Source organism: Oryctolagus cuniculus, chromosome 17 (assembly GCF_051225735.1).
Source record: "Oryctolagus cuniculus isolate XC-2025 breed Fujian yellow rabbit chromosome 17, ASM5122573v1, whole genome shotgun sequence".
Taxonomy (NCBI): Eukaryota; Metazoa; Chordata; class Mammalia; order Lagomorpha; family Leporidae; genus Oryctolagus; species Oryctolagus cuniculus.
The window spans coordinates 436,312-448,800 of NC_142883.1; the positions used below are offsets into that span (position 1 = coordinate 436,312).

The window sequence follows — 12,489 nt, forward strand, 5'->3', positions numbered from 1 at the left end:
GGAGAGGAGGGCGGGTCTCGGTGATGCGCGCAGGGATTGGGTGGGAGGCGGGGCCGGCCATGGTGAAGAGTGCAGCGATTGGACGAGAGGTGGGACGGGCCGTGGCGCCGCGCTCGGGGATTGGACGAGGGGCGGGGCCGGCTGGGTCCGCCGAGCGCGGGCCGTGTAGCCCCGGCAGGGCAGCTCCGGAGCGCGGAGGTGATCCTGTGCCGGCTCTGAGGCGCGCACTGGCTTCAGGCTCGGCGCGGGAAGGTGATCGCCAATGAGCGGCTTCGGGAGCCCGCGAAGGCTGTGTGGCGGCCTCGGGTCATCGCGGGGGTTGGAACGGGGGCTGGCTCCGGGAGGGCGGCGGGTGGGCGGTGGCCGCTCTCCTCGGCTCCCGGCGGGGCTCCGGGGTAGCTGGGGCTCGCCCTGCTCTGCATCTGCCCCTACCCTGGCCGCGGCCCGCCGTTGACGTCGCCCACCGGCCTGGCTGCGCCCCGAGGCGCCCCGCGCTGCCCGCCCGCGTCCTCGGGTGGCGACCCCGTGGCCCTCCGCTCCCGACCTGGGGTCTTCGGCGCGCTGTGCGCCTCAGCCGCGGCCTCGGGGGTGCTGGCGTTTGGGTGGGTTTTGCACCAGCGTCAGCTGGCCTTCAGCTGGATGTGCGCGTGCGCAGAGACGCATTTTCAGGAATTGGCTCGTGCCCCCGTGGAGGTGCAAACCGGGGTGGGCCGGCAGGCTGCAGGCTCAGCGAGGGAGGCAGCGCTCAGGACAGAATCCCTTTTTGCTTTTAAAAAATATTTATTTAAAAGACAGAGAGGAGGTCTTCCATCTGCTGGTTCATTCCGCAAATGGCCACGACAGCGGTGACTGAGCTGATCAGAAGCCAGAAGCTTCCTCCAGGTCTCCCATGCAGGTGCAGGGGCCCAAGAACTTGAGCCATCTTCCACTGCTTCCACATAGCGGAGAGCTGTATCGGAAGTGGAGCAGCCGGGACTCGAACCGGCGTCCATATGGGATGCTGGCACTACAGGCAGCGGCTTTACCTGCTATGCTACAGCGCCGGCCCCCGGAATTCTTTTCTTTTTTTTCTTTATTTTTTATTTTATTTATTTATTTATTTATTTTTGGCAGGCAGAGTAGACAGTGAGAGAGAGAGAGAAAGGTCTTCCTTTGCCGTTGGTTCACCCTCCAATGGCCGCCGCGGTCGGCGCACTGCGGCCGGCGCACCGCGCTGATCCCATGGCAGGAGCCAGGTACTTCTCCTGGTCTCCCATGGGGTGCAGGGCCCAAGCACTTGGGCCATCCTCCACTGCACTCCCTGGCCACAGCAGAGAGCTGGCCTGGAAGAGGAGCAACCGGGACAGAATCTGGCGCCCCGACCGGGACTAGAACCCGGTGTGCCGACGCTGCTAGGCGGAGGATTAGCCTATTGAGCTGCGGCACTGGCACAAATATCCTTAAAAACATTTTTTTCCCCACTAACAATCTGAGCGCTGCAGCCCAGCCCAGCTGACACAGAATTAATCCCCAGCCATCCGTTGTGTCCCAGTGCCAGTCATGCTGGGATAAGAATGTGCTGAAACAATGAATGAGGGAACGAGGTTGCAGGTTTAAGGAATAATGAAAGCTCTGTTTGCAGATTGTTTGGGACCAGTCTTTCTACTGAAAACAACTAGAAATGCTGACTAATGACATCTGGGGTGTGCATCTGGCACAATGGTTGAGGCACTGCTTGGGAGACCCATGTCCCTCAGTGGGGTGCCTGGGATGATGTAGGGCCCTGCAGTCACCTCGTGATTCCATAGGCCGCGGTGCTCATAGCCCCAAATTCAGCAGAATCATTCAACTTGGATGCCCTGCAAATGGTGTGTTGGAAGGTGAAGGGAGCTGAATTGAGGCTCCAGGGAATAGGTCGTGCTGTGAACTGACCACAGGGCTGAGTGGTTCCTGCACACCAGTGGCTTTCCAAAGTGCTTCCCACGTGCTGCAGTGAGAAACAACCTCACATGTACACCTGCAGGATGGACTCAGAATCGAAAGTGCAGCAGAAGTGAGATTTTATTTTATTTTATTTTTTTATTTATTTTTTTGACAGGCAGAGTGGACAGTGAGAGAGAGAGAGAGAGAGAAAGGTCTTCCTTTGCCGTTGGTTCACCCTCCAATGGCCGCCGCGGCCGGCGCGCTGCGGCCGGCGCACCGCGCTGATCCGATGGCAGGAGCCAGGAGCCAGGTGCTTTTCCTGGTCTCCCATGGGGTGCAGGGCCCAAGCACCTGGGCCATCCTCCACTGCACTCCCGGGCCACAGCAGAGAGCTGGCCTGGAAGAGGGGCAACCGGGACAGAATCCGGCGCCCCGACCGGGACTAGAACCCGGTGTGCCGGCGCCTCTAGGCGGAGGATTAGCCTAGTGAGCCACGGCGCCGGCTGAAGTGAGATTTTATTAACAATCTTGCAAGATCAGGTGCTGGTGGGCCAGCACACCAAGGGGTGGTTTCCAGCAGGCTGTTTATTTCCTAGCAGGTCCCCCACCCCGTTCCTCACTGGCTGGATGCTGAGGTTTACCATCTTCCCTGCATTTGCTTCACTGTTTAGGCCATGCCTGACTTCCTGTTTGCCTGAGATCTTTCCGGGTGCATGTAACTTGGCTGGCCAGCTCCTGGTAACTTTCTACGTATTTGCAAGCTCTGGTGCCAGCTAGCTGTCTACTCACAGCTAGACACCTTACTTTGAAAATGAACCAAATGTTTACTTCCCACAATCCATTCTTCTTACAATTTTTGGTCTTGTTTTCATTTTGATGACCTTCCCTTTACCTTTGGGCACTTTGTGGAATGCCAGGGTGAAGGGAGTGGCTAACTGAACTACAGCACAACTCCTGGTCCAGTGGACAGTTGCAGGACGTGGCAGTTCCTCTTTCCACAATACCACCAGACATCAGCCCAGGATATAAGGAGAGTTGGGTAACTACCGCTGTCGGGCTCACCAGCAACATTCAAGGTGCACGTGCAGGTCGACAGTTCTCTCACGGGTTCGTGGAACTCAGTCCCCTATCTGGAAAGGCAAAAGGAATGGTTCATGTTCCCAGTGGAGAAAAGGCATTGCCTTGGAGTTTGACCTTTGCGACGTGGGGGAGAAGAACAGGGATTTGCAAGTCTTGTTTCCCTTGCCTTGGTATAGAGCCAGCGTGCATCAGGACTGGTATCCCGTCCTAGAGGAATCTGAACCACCCGTGCCAGAGGTGAGGGCTTTACTAAGAATTTAACCCATTCTCCCAGGATTCCTGTCTCTGCACTCTGTCTCGATTTATGTCCCGGCTGATCTCCCTCCCACAATTCTGTATTAGTTTTGAGACTGAGCCAACCCACAGTTAAAGGTTCCTCAGTCACTTTTAAGGGCCCTTCGGGTGATCTACACACTTTCCACTGGTCATTACCCCTTTTAGGTCTTGTTTACCAGTCCTTCCCCGCGGTTTGTACGGTGGTCTCAGTGGTCAGGAGCACTTGAAGCCTAGTGGCTGGGTTCACTAACCTGTGGAATGATCAGTCTTCCCATCTTAGGCATTTACACAACCTCCACACCCCTGCTTAGCAGCAGTATAGATTTCCACACACCCACAATCTCCAAGGGTTGCATCACACTTCACATGGACATTAACTGTCTCGTAAACATACGTCTGGCATCATTTTATAAACTTACAATGCATTTTCAGAGGTTCAAACCACTTGACAAAACAACCCATTTAAGACTCAGTTTTCAATCAGTGCTCAATAATGGCAACAGAAACACACATGAGACCTTTATCTAGGTTAGTTACAAAGTCAGAAAAACTTTAATTAGCCTGTGATAGCAGCATCATGAAACAAAGAAATACCGGAACTTGGACCCTTCCCTGTTACCCCTAACTGTCTATTTTTCCTCGGAGAATTCTGTATTATTTGGTTGATAGAGAGGAACTGGCAGCTCTAGTGTCATCCAAAAATGTTATCTCTTCCCCTTCGGGTCTCACCCTTAAGTTCTTTCCACACCTGTAACATCCGCTGACCGTCTTAGGAGTTCCTCCCTATATCCCCTCCCAGTCGTTTGCTGAAATTCCAGACTTCTCCACTTTTTGTGAGTGGGATTTTGATTTACAATGGAAGCCATGATTTTTTCTTTTGTTTTTGCTTTTCCTATTCCTTCCTCAAGAAAACTTTCTGTGCTTCTTTTTTTTTTTTTTTTTTTGGACAGGCAGAGTGGACAGTGAGAGAGAGAGAGAGAGAAAGGTCTTCCTTTTGCCGTTGGTTCACCCTCCAATGGCCGCCGCTGCAGCCGGCGCACCGCACTGATCCGATGGCAGGAGCCAGGAGCCAGGTGCTTTTCCTGGTCTCCCATGGGGTGCAGGGCCCAAGCACTTGGGCCATCCTCCACTGCACTCCCTGGCCACAGCAGAGAGCTGGCCTGGAAGAGGGGCAACCGGGACAGAATCCGGCGCCCCGACCGGGACTAGAACCCGGTGTGCCGGCGCCGCAAGGTGGAGGATTAGCCTATTGAGCCACGGCGCCGGCCTCTGTGCTTCTCTTAATAACCCCTCAATTGATTTTTCATTCTACCCATCTTTTGTAATTTTTTTTTTTTTTGACAGGCAGAGTAGACAGTGAGAGAAAGAGACAGAGAGAAAGGTCTTCCTTTGCCATTGGTTCACCCTCCAATGGCCGCCGCGGCCGGCGCACCACGCTGATCCGACGGCAGGAGCCAGGAGCCAGGTACTTTTCCTGGTCTCCCATGGGGTGCAGGGCCCAAGCACCTGGGCCATCCTCCACTGCACTCCCTGGCCACAGCAGAGGGCTGGCATGGAAGAGGGGCAACCGGGACAGAATCTGGTGCCCTGACCGGGACTAGAACCCGGTGTGCCGGCGCCTCTAGGTGGAGGATTAGCCTAGTGAGCCGCGGCGCCGGCCCCATCTTTTGTAATTTCTTTGTGATATCAATCCAGCTCTTGGTTATAAAATTACAAGGGTACCTAAAAAAAGTTTGTGAGAAGTGAAATTAACAAGTAAGTTTATTTTATGCAAATAATTTTTTTTTATTTATTTTTATTTTATTTTTTTTTTTTTTTGACAGGCAGAGTGGACAGAGAGAGAGAGAGAGAGACAGAGAGAAAGGTCTTCCTTTGCCGTTGGTTCACCCTCCAATGGCCGCCGCGGCCGGCGCGCTGCGGCCGGCGCACCGCGCTGATCCGATGGCAGGAGCCAGGAGCCAGGTGCTTTTCCTGGTCTCCCATGGGGTGCAGGGCCCAAGCACCTGGGCCATCCTCCACTGCACTCCCTGGCCACAGCAGAGGGCTGGCCTGGAAGAGGGGCAACTGGGACAGAATCCGGCACCCCGACCGGGACTAGAACCCGGTGTGCCGGCGCCGCTAGGCGGAGGATTAGCCTAGTGAGCCGCGGCGCCGGCCAATTTTATGCAAATAATTTTTTAAAGATTTATTTATTTGAAAGACAGAGTTAAAGAGAGGCAGAGAGAGGTCTTCCATCCACTGGTTCACTCCCTAACTGGCTGCAACAGCTGGAGCTGTGCCAATCTGAAGCCAGGAGCTTCTTCCCAGGCTCCCACGCAGGTGCAGAGGCCCAAGGACTTGGGCCTTTCTACTGCTCTCCCGTGCCATAGCAGAAAGCTGAATTGGAAATGGAGGGGCTAGGACAGGAACCAGTGCCCATATGGGATGCCAGCACTGCAGGGGGCAGCTTTACCTGTTGCACTGGCCCCAAAATTAACTTTTTTAAAAAAATAATTATGTATTTGAAAGAGATACAGAGAGAGGTAGAGCCAGAGAGAGAGGTGTTCTGTTCCTCTGGTTCACTTTCCAAATGACCGCAACGGCCAGAGCTGAGTTGATCCTAAGCCAGGAGCAAGGAGTTTCTTCCAGGTCTCCTACATGGGTGCAGGGGCCCAAGGACTTGGGCCATCTTCCACTGCTTTCCCAGGCCACAGCAGAGAGCTGGATCGGAAGAGGAGCAGCCGGGACTCTAACTGGTGCCATATGGGATGCTGGCGCTGCAGGCAGGGGCTTTAATCCATTGCACCACAGCGCCAGCCCCCCTCCCAAATTAATTTTTAAGTCATTGTTCTGGGGCTTGCACTGTGGTATAGTGGGCTAAGCCTCTGCCTGTGGCGCTGGAATCCCATATGGGCGCCCGTTCGAGTCCCAGCTGTTAGTCTTCTGATCTAGCTCTCTGCTGTGGCCTGGGAAAGCAGTGGAAGATGGCCCAAATGTTTGGGCCCCTGCACCCACGTGGGAGGCTGGGAAGAAGCTCCTGGCTCCTGACTTGGGATTGGCTCAGCTCTGGCTGTTGAGGCCATCTAGGGAATGAACCAGTGGATGGAAGACTTTCTCTCTCCCCCTCTCCCCCTCTCCCCCTCTCCCCCTCTCTCCCTCTCTCCCTCTCTCCCTCTGCCTCTCAAATAAATAAATAAATAAATATAATCTTAAAAAAAAAAGTCCTTGTTTCACAAGGTTCCCCGGATCCAGTCCAGAGTATTTCCGCGTCTGATTCTAAGTCTTTGCAGGAAAGCAGAGGGGTTTCCTCTTTTTCCTGTTGAATTTCAAATACCGTTTGCTACTTGGGAGTGGGCTTTTTGATTTCTTTCATTATTAGTCCTTGAGGTCCTGCGTTTGGGATCAATCCCTGGGTTATTATCCCACTCAGGGTCAATATTTGGAAAATTTCTTTTTCAGCCAGCAAGACCGCCTCTCCAGGAGGACACTCTCTGCCCCAGAGGGCCGTAGCTGCCCTGGCAATCACTGCCCGTCTCCCACTGTGAACAGGAGATTCATATGGACCTCGTTTCAGCCCAGGTGCAAGGCTAGGGTTCAAGAATCGGTCCAACTGTTCTGCGAACCCAAGAGGGTCTTCTAAAAGTGACTTCATTTCCTTTTTAGAATTTCTGACCTTACTGTTGTAAGGGAACATTGACAAATGCCACTTCTCCCCGTCCCAGAGAGTGAACATGCCGGATGTCTGTTGTTTAGAAGGGAGAGCGAAGTTTATGTAAGGATTTAAAGGGGCAGTGGGCTTGGCTCCCTCATGGTTCCAGATCTTTTTTCCCTTAACTGCCTTATTGCCTCTCCATTCTCCTGGTCCTTATCTGAACCAAATCTGGGCCAAATAAAACAGCAATTGGTTTTTCCCTTGTCCTTGGTCCAAGAGTCCGAGAGCTGTCCCTCCAAAACCGCAGCATCCTCCTTCCTCCACCCAGCCCCCAGCAGGCATCCAGAGGGACGTCAGAGGGAACCTCTTCAGCTCACCCTTCTGCCCTGGACCTAGAATTTGTCTTCCCTTTGGGCTGCCGCCTGCAGTGCTGAAACCCCATGTGGGCACCGGTTCAGGTCCCGGCTGCTCCACTTCCAATCCAGCTCTCTGCCGTGGCCTGGAAAAGTAGTGGAAGATGGCCCAAGTCCTTGGGCCCCTGCACCCGCATGGGAGACCTGGAAGAAGCTCTTGGCTCCTGGCTCCGGATTGGTGCAACTCCGGCCATTGTGGCCAATTGGGGAGTGACCAGCAGACGGAAGACCTCTCTCTCTGCCTCTCCTTCTCTCTCTGTATAACTCTTTCAAATAAATAAATAAATCTTTAAAAAAAAAAAGAATTTTTATTTCCCGTTTCCAGCTGGTTGTGACTCTGAGTTTCCTGTGTGCTCAACCCCCAGTGGAGGCTTCTTGCACACTCCAAGACCCACTTCATCTGTTCACACACACTCGACCTCCAAAGAGGCCAGCCCAAGGCAGTACTTAAAGTCTGGTTTTCCTACCTCGACTCATGCACCAGGTTGCCTGGCTGCCGCAGAGCCTGCTTTTTCTCCTCTGTATTGTCTCGTGTCTTCCGGATGACAGGCCTGGGCGTTTCTGTAACTTCTGTGGGGAGATGGGCACGCGGACAGAGCAGGCCATCTAAAACCGGGTGGGACGCATCTCCTCTTCTGCTGGAGCCCCTCTCCACACAGGCACAGAGACCCTGGGTGAGCACCCGAGTTGTGAGAAGTAACCTCACAGGACCACTTAAAAGATAGTCTGAGGGCCAGCGCCATGGCTCACTAGGCTAATCCTCCGCCTTGTGGCGCCAGCACCTCGGGTTCTAGTCCCGGTCGGGGCGCCAGTTTCTGTCCCGGTTGCTCCTCTTCCAGCTCTCTGCTGTGGCCCAGGAGGGCAGTGAAGAATGGCCCCAGTGCTTGGGCCCTGCACCTGCATGGGAGGCCAGGAGGAAGCACCTGGCTCCTGGCTTCAGATTGGCGCAGCCTGCTGGCCGCAATGCACCAGCCGTGGTGGCCACTTTGGGGGGTGAACCAATGGAAAAAGGAAGACCTTTCTCTTTGTCTCTCTCTCTCTCACTGTCTAACTCTGCCTGTCAAAAACAAAACAAAAAAAAAAAAAAAAAAAAAAAGAGCTCTGAAACTCAGGAAGTGCTGCAAAAGGGAGACTTTGCTATTGACTGTGCAAGATCAGGTGCCTGGTGGGCCAGCATCACCCAGTGGCTTTCAGCAAGCTGTTTATATCCTAGCAGGTCCCTCCCTGGCTGAGCACTGCAGGGCTAGAATCTTCCCTACATCTGCTTCAGCTGTTGTGGCCAAGCCTTATAGCCTGATTGCCTAAGAACTTTCCAGGTGTATGTAACCTAGCTCTTAGGCTAACTAGGTACGTGTAACTTTACACACACCTGCAAGCGGTTATGCTAGCTAGCTGTCTACTCACAGCTAGACATCTTGCTTTGAAGATGAACCCGACTTTATTTTTTTAATTTATTTGACAGAGTTATAGACAGAGAGAGACAGAGAGAAAGGTCTTCCCTCCGTTGTTCACTCTCCAAATGGCCGCTATGGCTGGAGCTGCGCCGATCCAAAGCCAGGAGCCAGGTGCCTCCTCCTGGTCTCCCATGCGGGTGCAGGGGCCCAAGCACTTGGGCCATCCTCCACTGCCCTCCTGGGTCACCGCAGAGAGCTGGACCGGAAGAGGAGCAACCAGGACTAGAACTTGGTGCCCATATGAGATGCCGGCGCCGCAGGTGGAGGATTAACCAAGTGAGCCATGGTGCTGGCCCCCCGACTTTATTTCTCACACTGCTCACGGACATCCCACAAGGAAATGTTTCCACTCAAGAAATGGGGAAACTGAGGCCCACAGAGATCAACCAGTGCCCCAGCCACTGGCTGCATGGCTGGGAGACAGTGGAATCAGGATTTCATCCCAGCCGCATTTCTCACTCCTCTGACCAGTTCTGCACACAAAAGCCATACACTCAGGAGCTGGGCGCAGGAAGGCACCCAGGCAGAAGCAGGTGTTCCCAGTATGAGAACACCCCCAAACAGGTCAGAAGAATCGCTACAGAAGCCCTGAAACTGGGGGCAGGAGACAGGATGGAAAAATTTCACACAGCAAGCCACTGCACAATTCCTGGATTCCCCAGGGAGTAAAGGCAGTGCATCTCATAGTTTAGTTTTGTTTTAAAGATTGATTCACTTATCTGCAAGGCAGAGCAACAGAGAGATGTCTTCCACCTATTGATTCACTCCCCAAATGACTGAAACAGCCTTGTTTGGCTCAGGCCAAAGCTAGGAGGAGCCAGGAATGCCATCCTGGTCTCCCACATGGATGGTAGGGGCCCAAGTACTTGGCGCTATCTCCTGCTGCTTTATGTGCATTAGCAGGAAGCTGGACCAGAAGTGGGGTAGCTGGGACTCAAACCAGAGCTCAGATATGGGATGCAGGCATTGCAAGTGCTGGCTTAACCCACTGCACCACAGTGCAGCCCCAGCTCCTGTTGTCTGTGTGGGGTCTGCTCTCCAGAGGGCTTCCTACTGTCAGCTGAGTCTGTGCCAGGTCACTTCCCCTATTTCCCAGCTGTGCTACAAGCCTCAGTGAAGGCCCAGCAGGTGACATGATCAGATGGGCCCTCCCGCATACTGTCCAAGGGAAGGGCCTGTGGGCCACGGTGCCACCTATAATGCCAGCATTCCATATCAGAGCGTCAGACTCCTGGCTGCTCTGCTTCCAATTCAGCTCCCTGGGAAAACAGCAGAAGATGATCCAAGTACTTGAGTCCCTGCCATCCATGCGGGAGACCTGGATGGAGTACCAGGCTCCTGGCTTCGGCCTGGCCCAGCCCCCATCATTGTGGCCAGTTGGGAGTGAACCAGCAGATGGAAGATCTCTTTCTCTGTCGCTCTGCCTTTCAAATAAATCTTCAAAAAGAATTCAAGCTGGAAACACAGCGGTATACAGGAAAACAGAATTTATTTAAAGCAAAAGTATATATCAGGAGCCGGCGCTGTGGCTCACTAGGCTAATCCTCCGCCTAGCGGCGCCGGCACACCAGGTTCTAGTCCTGGTCGGGGCGCCGGGTTCTGTCCTGGTTGCCCCTCTTCCAGGCCAGCCCTCTGCTGTGGCCAGGGAGTGCAGTGGAGGATGGCCCAAGTGCTTGGGCTCTGCACCCCATGGGAGACCAGGAGAGGCACCTGGCTCCTGCCTTCGGATCAGCGGGCCGCAGCGGCCATTGGAGGGTGAACCAACGGCAAAAGGAAGACCTTTCTCTCTCTCTCTCTCACTGTCCACTCTGCAAAAAAAAAAAAAAAAAAAAAAAAAAAAAAAAAAAAAAAAATAGCAGATAAAGCCACCACCTGTGACCTCAAGATCCTCAAAGGGCCGTCAACTATACTATTGGGAGGCATGGTGGCGGTGTCTACTGGCCGAGGGCTCCAGTGCCAACCATCTGCACGCCCTTACGTGGTGCTCTGGGAAGCGTCATGGCGTCAGGTGCACCGTGCGACTGAGTTCCAACCACGCTAGCTTTATCACAACGACCTAAAGGCCGTCGCGGGGAACCTCCTGTGACCGAACTGGGTGTTTCTGGGCGGTGACGGTTCTGTTGCTAACACTGCAGACCTCCCGCTTCCTGTGATACTGCAGGGCACTGGCCCGGTGGTGCCCTGACGGTGACCGCGGTCCCGCAGGGCGCAGGCCGGCGCCCGGTGGTGCCCTGACGGTGACCGCGGTGCCCCAGGGCGCAGGCGGGGGCCCGGTGGTGCCCTGAAGGCGGCCGCGATGCCCCAGGGCGCAGGCCGGCGCCCGGTGGTGCCCTGAGGGCGGCCGCGGTGCCCCAGGGCGCAGGCCGGGCCGGAGGCTCCTTCCGCCAGCCAGCACTGCCGGCCGGGCCGCATCACCACCCTGGGCACCACTGTCCCCTGCGTCGGCCACAGCCTCTGCAAGGCCCCCTGCTCTCCCGGCCTGCCTCCCGCCTACGGCTCCGTCCGACGCCCCCAGAGACCCTCTACCTCCTCGGGCCCCCGGCGCCGAGCGTCCCAGGCTGGGTCCGGGGAGGGAGGACCAGCGGGTCCTCCTGCACCCCTTTTCCCGGGCGGCTCCGCACGGACCCCGGAGTCACCCGCGCTCCTCCCCGCAGCAGGAAGCGGTGTCCCTCCCGCAGTCACTCCTGGCTCCCAGGACAGCGGGCTCCCACGAACCGCCTCGTGCTGCCGGGCGGCGCGACACCCGCTCTGGGCGAGTCGCTCCCGTAGGTCCCGACCGTATCTTCCCGCAGCCGAGGAGGGGCTTCCAGTTCGCCCAGGCAGCTTTGAGCCCCGGGGTCTGGGGTCCCCGCGAGGCACCAGTGCGGAGGCAGGGCGCGCTCCCGCGGGGAGCCGGTGAACACGCGCCCGAGGACTCCCGGCACCGAGGGCTGTCACTCGCGCGGTTCGGGTCTCCCGGGAGGGACCCGAGGCGCCTGCGCCCCCCAGCCGCGCTCCCGCCGCTGTGAAACGCGGGGGGCGGGGCGGAGCCGCTGGGCGTGGCACTGGGCGGGGCGGGGCTGCCTGGGAGAGTGGGCGGGGCGTGGTTGCCGCGGGGTCGGGGCGTGGCGAGGCGTGATGCCTTGGGGGAGCGCTGGCTGGAAACCTGGGTGACTGATACTGCTGGAGCACCCACAAAGTTCAAGTTCTGCTTAAAATAGGTTTTCTTTCCACGGCAGAAGAGCAGCTGGCACTTTGTGAATTCTTGAGTCACCAGCAGACGTACCTTCAGGCTGCACTCAGCTGTTAATTTCTATTAACTTCTTCACAGCAGAAGAGGGGAGTGACGCAGAGTTAATTGGTGTGTGCGCCTGCTGGGTCTGGGGAGACGTGGCCAGTCCCTTTTACAGTTCCTTAGTCTATTTTTATTTGGGCGTCAGAAGAAGAAATGACGTGGACAGAAACCCCTTGCCTGCTGCTGAAGTGTCCGTCATTCCTTCTCCCTTCCACCTCCCGGGCTCAGGGACCCTCCCGTCCCCGAAATCACACTCCAGGCCAGAGGCCGCTGGGCGCTGCCACCAAGCCCAAGGCTTCAGGGCCGACAGCAGAGAGCTCTGTGCTCAGAGACCCAGGTCCTCCACGGTTCTACAGAGTTGTCCCCAGCCCCGGTGCCCATGCAGAAACTCCTACACAAAGCCAAGCTGTCAGTGTCCCTGATGGGTGAATGGACAAACACGTGTGAGGCTGCATACAG

The 12,489-nt window shown here is 55.8% G+C and overlaps 1 long non-coding RNA gene across 7 annotated transcripts; it reads left to right on the forward strand.

Annotated features, from left to right (window-relative positions):
* Positions 1–2: 2 nt before the first annotated feature.
* Positions 3–7,604, forward strand: LOC138845963 (uncharacterized). Of its 7 annotated transcripts, XR_016224372.1 has the most exons (4): positions 3–3,219; positions 6,697–6,816; positions 6,901–7,009; positions 7,218–7,604. It is a non-coding gene; the product is annotated as an uncharacterized LOC138845963 (long non-coding RNA). The 7 variants fall into 7 exon arrangements; XR_011383302.2 differs by having other exon boundaries at positions 6,697–7,009; XR_016224370.1 differs by having other exon boundaries at positions 6,901–7,604.
* Positions 7,605–12,489: the final 4,885 nt, after the last annotated feature.